We start from the raw sequence: 12,081 nt of genomic DNA, 5'->3' as shown, positions 1-12,081 counted from the left end.
CCTTGAAGAGGGCTAAAAGAGACACTGACTTGAGTTTTGGTACCTGGGGAGACCCAAGCACCCCGTTCGGGTCTATAGATAGTAGGGTGTATATAGATGCAATGAGAATACCAAGGGGTGTACGAGAGGAGTTCAAAGCTCAGAATCAGATAGCAAAGGGTTTTGAGTCTATACTGCCCTGGATAACTACAAACAAGAATGTGGACTGGATAAACTATATATACTACAACCAGCAGAGGTTTTTGAACCGGACTAGCCGCCTCCTCACTCATGGCACCGTATGACACTAGACATGTTGTTGGCAGAAAAAGGGGGTGTGTGCCACATGTTTGGAGATGCTTGTTGTACATTTATTCCCAATAATACTGCCCCAGATGGTAGCATCACTAGAGCCTTGGAGGGGTTGACCTCTCTAGCCACTGCTCCTCCAGCGTACTCCATGCCCCTGTTTGGGATGGAGGACGGTGATGAGACTGATTCAGACAATGAAGGAAGTGAATCACCAATGTAATGCTATGCTATATTAACCTTGCTTCTTCTTCCCCTAGTGCGGCCAATTGTTTACCAGTTTGAGGGCCATATAATCCTAAACTTAGTAGTATTCACACCTGAGGTGTGAAAAGGGGGATCTGTAAGAAATAAAAATAATCAGTCAAGCTGGCTGTGCTGTATGAGGATACAAATTATAGTTGAATAGTATTGTGTGTTTAGTGTGTTTAGTGGAAGAGCACTGTGACAGCTTAGTCATGCAAAATGAGAAAAGGATACTGTGCAGAAAGCAGCACTGTATGACGGTGGTCAGAAAGCAACAAGAGTGCAGCAACGAAGTTAATATCAGTTTGATATCAGTTTGACCATGAAAGTAAGTTACTTCTCAATCTGTGACGGACAACAGTGGCGCATTGTTCTTTCTGACCATCAGCATAGCTAAAGTCTGTCTAACAACTGATGAAGAGTGCGCGTGCCAAAAGACTGGGACCAGTCTGTGCACCAACCAGGGGACGCCAAGTCTAAACCACGGTACTCCTCCAACTTTTAATAAACAAATCAAAATGCTCTTAGAGACTGATATATGAATTCATGTATAAGCCAGAAAATTCAGTCTGATGAGAGAAGCCTGTGTGCCTGCTCAACTCGGACCCGTGTACACGTTTATGCTCTTATGATTTTACTTAAATAAATACTTGTTAAACTTTTAAGTCTTCTCCTGTCTACTTAGTGGATTTTAACACGTACAAAGTGGTGACCCCGACGCGATCTGCTAAGTGGCGCCAGAGAGACACCTGTGAAAATACGTGCAATGTGTACGCTAAAGTAAAATTGTGTGTACAGTAGATACGTGGAGCGCTCCAATTACAGTAATGGAAACCGCTGCGTTTGTAGTATAAAGGGACGTGGGACCGCATAAGGAAGTTGTTTGGGGTGGTGGATGGGCGAAACACAGGACTTTCACCCAGGAGACCGGGGTTCGCGTCCCGTGTTTGGCAATTTTCAGCATGGTTTTTTTTTTTGTTAGGCCGTTTATTAGCGTGTTTATGTGGCGCGTTTTTGCGACTTTGTTGTGTTTTTTTGTTAAGCCTTCACCAATGTTTCTTCCCTAAACCCAACCGTTTATTAGCGTGTTTTTGTGACTTTCTTGTGTTACTAAAGCCTTTCCCTGCATTATTTTTCTAAACCCAACCATATTTATCTTTTTGTGCGACGCTGTTCTTGCGATAACACACAACGTGGCGACGCGAGCTGCGTGCATATAAAACGCACCTGTCTCCCTTACTTCAATTAGAGTGCTCCGCGTATGTAATGCACGAAGAATTTTACTTTGGCGTACACATTGCACGGTTGTAAACCCGTGTTATTTGTACGCTTTCGAGTGAGACCGGGTTGAAACATTTGACATTTGATTTTGAACATCTTAAAAAGCAGTGGCCTGGACAGTTTTTTTTTCTTCCTTTACATAACAATCCAGAGGGGTGGCTATACTCATTGACAAAAATATACCCTTTCAAATGGAATCTGTTGATAAAGACAAATCCGGTAGATATATTATTTTAAGAGGAATAATTGCTATGCAGAGAATAACAAAGGTGAATGTATATCGTCCTGAAATGGAGGGTGCTGATTTTATTCACAATCTATTTTTCAAATTTGCATGTCCTATGGCAGAACTAATGATTGGAGGGGACTTTAATGTAGTCATGGACCCAGTATTAGATAGATTGTCTACCAAAGTGTTAGCATTAAGTCAAGTTGCCCTAGCTTTAAAATACGAATTATCAAGTTTTAATTTAATTGACGTATGGAGATTTAAGAATAAAACAAAAAAAGCATATTCTTTCTACTCGCATAGGCATAATAATTACTCCAGAATTGACTATTTTTTCATTCCAAAAGCGAATAATTTGATTAAATTATGTGAATATCTACCTAGAATATTGTCAGATCATGCCCCTTTACTTATTTCAGTGTATTCTTCGGAATTCCCGAATTGTAAGCTTTGGCGATTTAGCAACCATTTACTGAACAGTTTTGAAGCGGTGAGCTTCATAAATAACAATATAGACAACTTTATGATTAAAAACAAGAATTCTGCTTCTTCGGGCATAGTTTGGGAGGCTATGAAGGCATTTTTACAGGGCCAAATTATCAATTATTCTTCCAGTATGAAAAAATATAATAAAAAGTTACAATTACTAGAAAAAGAAATTTTCACAATGGAAAGAGATCATTTAAAGACTAAAGATGCCCAGTTGTTTCTACAATTGCAATCAAAAAAATTTGAATACAATATTATGACTTCCAGAGAAGCCGAAAATGCGCTTCTTAGAACACGGCAGAAATATTATGAACATGGGGATAAGATCGGAAAAGTGTTAGCGTGGCAGATAAGAAAAGAAGAAATTAGTAAAACTATTACTACAATATGTTCACCAGGCCCAAAAATTATTAAGCACCCTAAATTGATTAATCAAGAATTCTTAGATTTCTATAAATTACTGTACAAGTCTCAAGGAGTAGATTTAAGCAAATTGGATATCCCAGTCTTATGTGACAATGACCGAGAAGAACTCGAGAAAGAAATTTCGAAAGAAGAGATTCATCTTGCAGTTAACAAACTGGCTGGAGGTAAAACACCGGGTTTAGACGGTTTCTCTATGGATTTCTATAAAACCTTCTTTCTGAAATTGGCCGATCCGATGCTTTCAATGTATACAGAGGCAATTCATAATAAAGAATTACCAGAGAGTTTAAATCAGGCTTTAATTACAGTTTTACTGAAACCTGGCAAATATCCGAATCTGCCTTCCTCATACTGACCAATCTCACTGCTCAATTCGGATTATAAAATTCTCACTAAAATGATCACTCTACGTTTAGAACAGGTTTTGCCTAATTTAATTCATATGGATCAAACTGGATTTATAAAAAATAGATCCTCCTTTGATAACATACGAAGGTTTATGAATATTATTTATTCGGCGAAACAAATTGACTCTGCGTTGATTGCTCTCTCTTTAGACGCAGAGAAAGCTTTCGACCGAGTAGAATGGCCTTATTTAATAGCTATCTTGCAAAAAATGAATTTCGGTCCTAAATTTATTGATATGATTCGTATGTTGTATAGATCTCCTTCTGCAGCCGTCCGTACTAACTCCGATTTATCAAGGGGGACTTCCGGTTGGCACGTAGACAAGATGGCAGGCTGACCGAACACTCTTCCCAAAACACGGAGTATTTCCCCAGATACAAGTGCTTTAACGCCGAAATATAATTGTTATGCTATGGAAGTGGACAAAACCAGCAAAGCTAAAAGTAAGATGACGACAAGATCTGGAAAATATGATGCAGTGGCCGCGGAGACTGGGGGGCTTGAAAAACACAACAACGCGAGTCGAAGAGGCCGAACAGCGTGTGGCTGAGCTGGAGGAGCGTAACCTCGACCTGGAGGACTCGCTCCGACAAATGCTGCAAAAACAGGAATCCATCCAAACAAAAATGACAGACTTGGAGGCTCGGTCGCGGCGAAATAATATCCGCATTTATGGAATTCCTGAAGGTGAGGAAGAAAATAACACGATTGACTTTGTGGTCAAATTGCTGAAGTCAGAGCTGGCCATCTCCGGTGAGCTCGATCTGAAAATACAACGTTGCCACAGAGTTCTGGCTCCACGACCACCACGGCAAGCTCCGCCACGCTCCATAATAATCAACTTTCAGGAATACAAAACTAAAGAACTGATACTGTTGTCTGCTTGGAAGAAGAAAGAGGTCTTTTACAAAGACACACGAGTGTATTTTGACCATGATTACCCGACGGAGATAGTTAAGAAAAGACGAGAGTATGCAGGAATAAGGAAAATGCTTAAGGAGAAGGGTGTGCGGTTCCAGACCCCCCCCCGCCTGCCAAGCTCAAGGTGTTTTTGGACGATGGTCCCAGGATTTACAATGATGCAAGAGAAGCCGCAGACGACCTGCTGAAAAGGGGGTTCCCCATCGACCACAACGAGCCGGCCCAGCTCCAGGACTCCACACCACAACATGGGAGAGGGTCGGGGACAAGCGTCATCGAGCATCCCGCCCGGAGCAGATACGAGAGAAACTGCGCGCTTTCCGCCATAAGCTCCAGGAGACCTGACCCCAACGCCAGGGTCTGAATGTATCCGACCTTCCTCAGCCCTGACAGGTGAACTGATAATTAGCTAATGACATGTAACAAGGGTTATCTCCCCCCCTCTTCCTTCTTTACTTTGATTTAAAGACTGACTTTTAGCTTGAGAAAAATGGGTTTGCACACAGAGGGGAGAGCGGACTGGTGTCAAGACTGCCATGGTAGAGTTCAATGCCATTTGAAGTAACTTTTCCGACTTCAAAGAGGGGCCCTTTTGTTAAATCAGGCTTTCCCTTCAGTTTTGGAGAGCATGTAAGTTCTCTAATAGTGGAAGTCAACTTGTTGTATTCCCGTTGTGTTTTGTATTGTTCATTTTTCAATGGTTGCTTGTACCCAAGTTCAAGGGTAAGTTATTACAGGTTGCAGCAGGTCATTATTGACACAAAGCAAATGGAATATCAGGAATACAAGATAATAACACTAAACGTGAATGGCCTACATAACCCAGTGAAAAGGAGCAAAGTTATAGCTAAAATTAAAAGGGAAAATATTAAAGTGGCTTTTTGGCAAGAGACGCATCTCTCTAACTCAGAACATGAAAAACTAAAAAAGATGGGGTTTACTAATACATTTTATTCCTCTCACAAATCTGGGCGTAAGAGGGGAGTGGCAATTCTGCTTTCAAACAAGCTGCAGTTCCAGTTGACAACTCAAACTAAGGATAAGGAAGGCCGCTATATCTTAGTCAAAGGCAAAATAGACCACAAAGAAGTCACTCTACTAAACGTATATATGCCTCCAGGGCATGACAGATCATTTATTAAAAAAATATTTGACCTGTTAACCCACGAGTCATCAGGAACTGTAATCTGTGGGGGTGACTTCAATGTCCAATGTACAACCCAAACTCGACTCGACAAATCTACACAAGAGAAGAAACCAAAACTCAGTATTCATGCAGAAAATCCTACAGGAATTTGTGGTATGATAGATATATGGAGGGACCTACACCCCACAGATAAGCAATTTACCTACTACTCCCCTTGTCATGCAGAATATTCCAGATTGACGACTACTTTTTGTCTCAGCTGCAGATAGACATAGAGTAAGTGAATGCAAGATAGGGGTTGGAGATGTCTCAGACCACTCAGGAGTATACCTCTCCCTGCATCTAGATAATAAAAGGAAGAATACTCTATGGAGGCTCAACACTAGCTTACTGAATGATGGAGCTTGTAAGGAATATATTAAAAAAGAGTTAAAAGACTACCTACTAAATAATGACAATGGAACAGTATCACCAAATGTCCTGTGGGATGCTTGGAAGGCGGCGCTTAGGGGTAAACTCATAGCCTTTGCGGTCCATAAGAAAAGGAGAAATGTAAACGCTTAGCGGAGCTACAGTCAAAACTGAAGAACCTAGAAACTCAACACTTCGACCCAAAGAGACCCACAAATATGGGCCCACCTAAAATGTACTAAGCAAGAAATAAATCAGATTTATAGCGAAGAAAATGAAAAAAGAATGAGGTTTACCAAACAAAAATATTATGAAACCGGCCCAAAGGCTATGAAGCTTCTTTCCTGGAGACTACGTAAGCAACAAGCAGAAAGATCTGTGTACAAAATAAGAAACCCCAAAAACAACAAAATCTGCCATGAACTAGAAGAAATTCAGCAAGCCTTTGAAACCTACTATAAAGGACTTATACACTCAACCTGACAAAGCTGATGACTCAGTAATTAATGAGTTCTTAAAATCTCTGGATCTCCCCTTAATAGGAGAATGCCAGAATAATGTGCTCACTGCTGAGATATCAACCGCTGAACTGGGTAGCGCTGTTTCTCGACTTAAGACCAACAAAGCGCCAGGGTCAGACGGGTTTGTTAGTGAATGGTACAAAACATTCAAGCCTGAGTTGACTCCACTTCTTCTCAGATGCTTTAATCACACCCTTAAGGAAGGCCAGACGCCCCAATCATGGAGCGAGGCAGTAATATCAATTATTCCTAAGGAAGGCAAGGACAAGGGAGAATGTAGTTCATATAGGCCAATATCCATTTTGAATACGGACTACAAGTTATTTGCCTCAATTATGGCCAAAAGGATAGAAAATATTGTCTCTGAAATGATAGACCCAGACCAGACAGGGTTTGTCCGGGAAAGACAAACGCAGGATAATGTTAGACGAACACTCCATGTGGTAGACTATGTGATCAAGGGAAACAGTGCAACACTGATCAGTTTAGACGCAGAAAAAGCATTTGATTCAGTTGGGTGGGGTTACCTCTACCTAGTACTGCAACGTTTTGGCTTTAATGAAAAATCTGTTCAGTGTATTAGGTCACTCTATTCAAACCCCACTGCTAGGATAAGAATCAACGGCCACCTAACTCAACCCATCAAGCTAGAGAGAGGTTGTCGTCAGGGCTGTCCATTGAGCCCCGCCCTCTTTGCACTCTTCATAGAACCCTTAGCTCAGGCAATAAGGGAGGACTCAGAGATTAAAGGGATCCCAATTGGAGATAATGAATGCAAGATAAGTCTGTTTGCAGACGATATATTGCTCACTTTGACTGACTTACAGAGAAGTGCACCTAAATTGATGTCCCTTCTGAGATTGTTTGGCTCCTATTCGGGGTATAAATTGAATACACATAAGACCCAGATACTCTCATATAATTTCACACCGAATACTGACTTGAAGGGCAGTTTTGATTTTAAATGGGACGCCCCTGCTATTAAGTACCTGGGAGTCTGGATCCCAAAAGACATCTCCAAAATATATAAGACAAACTATGACCCAGTTATTAAGTCAATCAGGACAGATCTAGATAGATGGACTGTACTGCCCCTAGACATGTCTAATAGAATTGAAACAATAAAAATGAATGTCCTTCCCCGGCTTCTGTACTTATTCCAGTCACTCCCTGTAGAGATCCCCCCTAAGGATTTTAGGGAATGGAATAGAATGATATCAAGATTTGTCTGGAACAGTAAGAGGCCCCGAATTAAATATAATATCTTGCAATTACCCAAAGAAGAGGGTGGTCTTTCCCTTCCATGTGTGGAGGACTGTTATATTGCTGCCCAGCTAAGACCCCTAGTTTGCTGGTGTAATCCAAGCTACACTGCTAAATGGAAAGATTTGGAACTAATGCAACCTGAAACACCAGCACAATCTTTATTAGGTAACTGCCTACATCATGACACCCACCTGGACAAAAACTGCTGGACCAGGGTTTCCCTCAAGGTGTGGTCGAACATATGTAAAAAACTCCATCTCGAGAAGCATGCCAAAATATTGAAATGGGTGGGATATGACTCAGAATTTATACCGTCGGGTCTTGATAAGCGATTCAGGCAGTGGGCACATAATGGTATTACAGCCTACTGCACTATAGCTGATAAGGACGGCCTACAGTCTTTTACCCACATCTCTAAATCACACAGACTGGGAAGAGAGGATAGGTTCAGATATTTCCAGATCAGAGACTACTTTAACAAAGAAATCAGACAAACCGACAATAGGAATACCAATCTGATCAGTATATTTACCGATGCATACAAGGCTAAGGATAGTAAACACTTAATATCACAAATTTATAGAAGATTACAGAATTCCAAGAACCAATCTACTCTTCAGGTCAAGCAGAAATGGGAGAGGGAATCTGGCCTGGAAATATCTGAGGATGACTGGAGAACTGTATGGGCGGGTCAAGCTAAGACTACCTACTCCAGGGCCTGGCGTGAATTCTGTTGGAAGAACATAATACGATTTTTTGTGACCCCTAAATTGAAATCTAAACAGCAGGGCTCCCAGGGACAGGATACGTGCTGGAGACAATGTGGACAGGCAAAGGCAGGTCATTTTCATATATTTTGGTCCTGCCCCCTTATTCAACCATATTGGCAGGAACTTGCTGGTGAACTTCGGTCAATCTTTGGTTTAAAAGTTGATTCTTCTTTTACTACACTGTACCTGGGTAAAATCCCAGCTGGACTCATGGACCACGACAACTACCTTTATAAAGTGCTCTTGGCTGCAAGCAAGAAGGCCATTACACGGAAATGGCTGCAGACGAATCTGCCATCAATAACTGACTGGATTACCATTGTTAATGAAATACAATGCATGGAAAAACTGACCTACACCCTGAGATTGCGGGCTGATCAGTATACAAAGTACTGGGAGAGGTGGACTTCGTATTGTCTGAAGTGTGGGTCATTGTCTGTGTGAGTGATTGCTCCGTTTTGCACTGATGTGTGGCCTGCACTGACCTGTCGGTTCACTCTTGTTCGTTATCTTTGATCGTTTTTGTTTATTTTGTTTTGTGTATATATATATATTTCTTTACTTGTCTTTTTGTCTGTTGTTGTTAAAAAAAAACTGAAAAATTAAATTAAAAAAAAGTTTAAAAAAAAAATACATAATTTGTCAAGGGGAACTAGACAGGGATGTCCTTTGTCTCCACTACTTTTTGCACTGGCAGTGGAGCCCCTGGCCATTGCAATACAGGCACACAAATCAATCTCTGGGATAGAGATAGGAGGTTACGTACACAAAATATCATTGTACGCAGATGATGTAATATTATATCTTACTAACCCTGAATCATCACTTCCTACCTTATCTCAATTATTAGAAAACTTTAGAAAAATATCTGGATATAAAATTAATTTAAATAAAAATGTTATGATGCCATTGAATTTGGCTGTGGAGAAAATGCCCTTAAATAATATCCCTTTTTCATGGAACCCAGATAAGATAGTCTATTTAGGACTAGATAGTCCTTCAAAGTTGGCAGAATAAATTGCATAAAAATGAACGTTCTACTGGTCTCTATCCCACTAAAGTTTTTTAATACTCTTAAAGGGGTGATAGAATGCAAAACCGATTTTACCCTGTCATAGTTGAATAACGACAGTTCGGTGGGTAAATAGGACATACATAGAAGCTCAAAATCCCATTGACACCCCTTTACTATGAAAATCTCATATTTTGAAACTGCCGCTGAAAACGGGCGAATCCCAACAAAGCTGGAAGTTGACGTCAACCTCCCAAAAACCGGAACCTTTTTTCAGCCCATGGGTGTATTAAGTCACGCCCCAACATTTACATAGGCTACACAACTGACCTGAGATCAGGTAGTTTTCTGAATCTAGCTAGGTCACGCAGATCTCTGCTATTCAATTACAAAATTCACTTCTGAAACTTTTTAATGCGAGAAATCAACCATATAAATCACAAATATGGGCCGCTTTACGAAAAAGGATGGCTAATTGCAAATTTTCTCCGACTGTGTGTCGGAGTTTAGTGCCGCGTGTTGGTGCTGCCTGGGTTGCTACGCGATACGCCCCTGACCGCAGTGTCAGCGAGCTTGTTACGCCCGCAATCTTTTACCGCAGCCCGCAGGTTCCAGTAAATCTTATAATGGGTATGTGTGTTGAGTTATTTAAACAAACAATCGTGGAAATAAACGCCTCTTGTCCGCGAGTCTCATTGATAGAGCTGCGGCGAGATGAGTCCATCAATGAGAGCTAGCTAGCCTCCTCCTAACTCTGACATTCACAAAAATACATTCAATTGAAATCCGAAATCGGACAAGTGTTAGCTAGGCTTTGTAAGACCTTGAGGAACCTGTAATATTCATGCCGTGATGAAATTCAAACTGTAAATATACTTTAGTTATGCGAAAGTGAGAAAGCTGCGATATTTCCCCATTGTAATGAATGGGACATATAGCAAGCAGCTGCTCGTCCTACAAAGAGCCGCCCGTTCTAAAAATGCCTTAAAATCAAATCGGACACAACGGTTAGCTTTATAAGTCATTTGGGGAATGATGTTGTATAAGTGGCGCGCTGGAAATTCCAAACTGTAAATATAATTTAGTTATGGCAAAAGTGGCTAGCTAGCTGCGGTATTTCCCCATTGTAATGAATGGGACATATAGCAAGCAGCTGCTCGTCCTACAAAGACGCCTCGCGTTCATAAAAATGCCTTAAAATCAAATCGGACACAACGGTTAGCTTTATAAGACATTGGGGAATGATGTTATATAAGTGGCGTGACGAAATTCAAACCGTAAATATATTATAGTTATGCCGGCAGCTGGCCGCGGAGCCCCGTAGTGCAGTAATCCACAAAGGGTGACTTTGCGCTGGGTATGGAGCTCAGCAGGCTGCCGCTTTCTCGTCAGACTGTGTGGAGCTCCTAAAGTCCGACACGTCTTACCAAATTTGCAATTAGCCATAAATTTTTGTAAAACGGCCCATATTTCAGCTTTATATAGTTGATTTCTCGCTTAAAAAAGTCTCAGAAGTGAATTTGGTAATGAAACATTGCAGTGTCTGGAATATAAGATTCTGTCGCTTCTCTAATGTATGTGTATTGGGGATTCGCTCAACCAATCAGCGCGTCTCTAATGTCTGCGTATGGCAAGTCGCTCAACCAATCAGTGCGCAGCTCATCTAAATATTCATGACCATACCATATTTGGAAGAAAAGCTCTTGTTACAAATAGGGCCAAAACACAGGGATGCATAAGGGCCAGTAAAATATCAACCAGGCCATTTTCAGCCCAACTAATGTTACATACCCCATTAGGAGACCATAAGGAACAGTGTGAAATACCCTATATAATCATTCTATCACCCCTTTAATGTAATGTATAACATTTGTAATGTAATTGTGTCATCAGCATCCCCATATTATCAAAACTTGATCTCCGGGAAGAGGACAACATCAGCGAAGTTCAGAAGTGCTTTAAAAAAAAAAAAAAGAAACGATCCTCTTTAGTTGCGTTTTGTGTACCAAAGTAAAGGAAAAGCCGGAGCGAGCGGGCGGAGGAGGAGAGGGAGGCAGAGGCTGCCGTCAGCAGCGATGACATTGCTGCTGCTCCGGAGGTGGCTGGCGGTGAGGAGGAGGTGGCTGGCGGTGAGGAGGAGGTGGCTCGTGGTGAGGAGGAGGTGGCTCGTGGTGAGGAGGAGGTGGCTGGCGGTGAGGAGGAGGTGGCTGGCGGTGAAGTGGAAGAGGCTGGCGGTGAGGTGTAGGTGGCTGGCGGTGAGGAGGAGGTGGCTGGCGGTGAGGTGGAGGTGGAGGTGGCTCGTGGTGAGGTGGAGGTGGCTGGCGGTGAGGAGGTGGCTCGTGGTGAGGTGGCTCGTGGTGAGGTGGAGGTGGCTGGCGGTGAGGAGGAGGTGGCTCGTGGTGAGGTGGAGGTGGCTGGCGGTGAGGTGGAAGAGGCTGGCGGTGAGGAGGACGAGGAGCCTACCACATCCACTGCCGGAGGCGATCTTAAACCTGCTGCGAAATTGGTGCGGCAACTTTTCATCGGCCAGGGAAGGAGCTCCGGGGCTTGTAAGCTCATATTCCCCAAGTCTATCGGTAAGATGTGTGTAATAATTTAATTCAATGTTAATGTTACTCACAATGTTCCCGGTGTATTCACAGGCAAGTAGCTGGAGGAATACAAGC

This window comes from Perca fluviatilis, chromosome 14 (assembly GCF_010015445.1).
Source record: "Perca fluviatilis chromosome 14, GENO_Pfluv_1.0, whole genome shotgun sequence".
NCBI classification, from domain to species: Eukaryota; Metazoa; Chordata; class Actinopteri; order Perciformes; family Percidae; genus Perca; species Perca fluviatilis.
Note: the sequence above shows the minus strand (reverse complement) of the source record.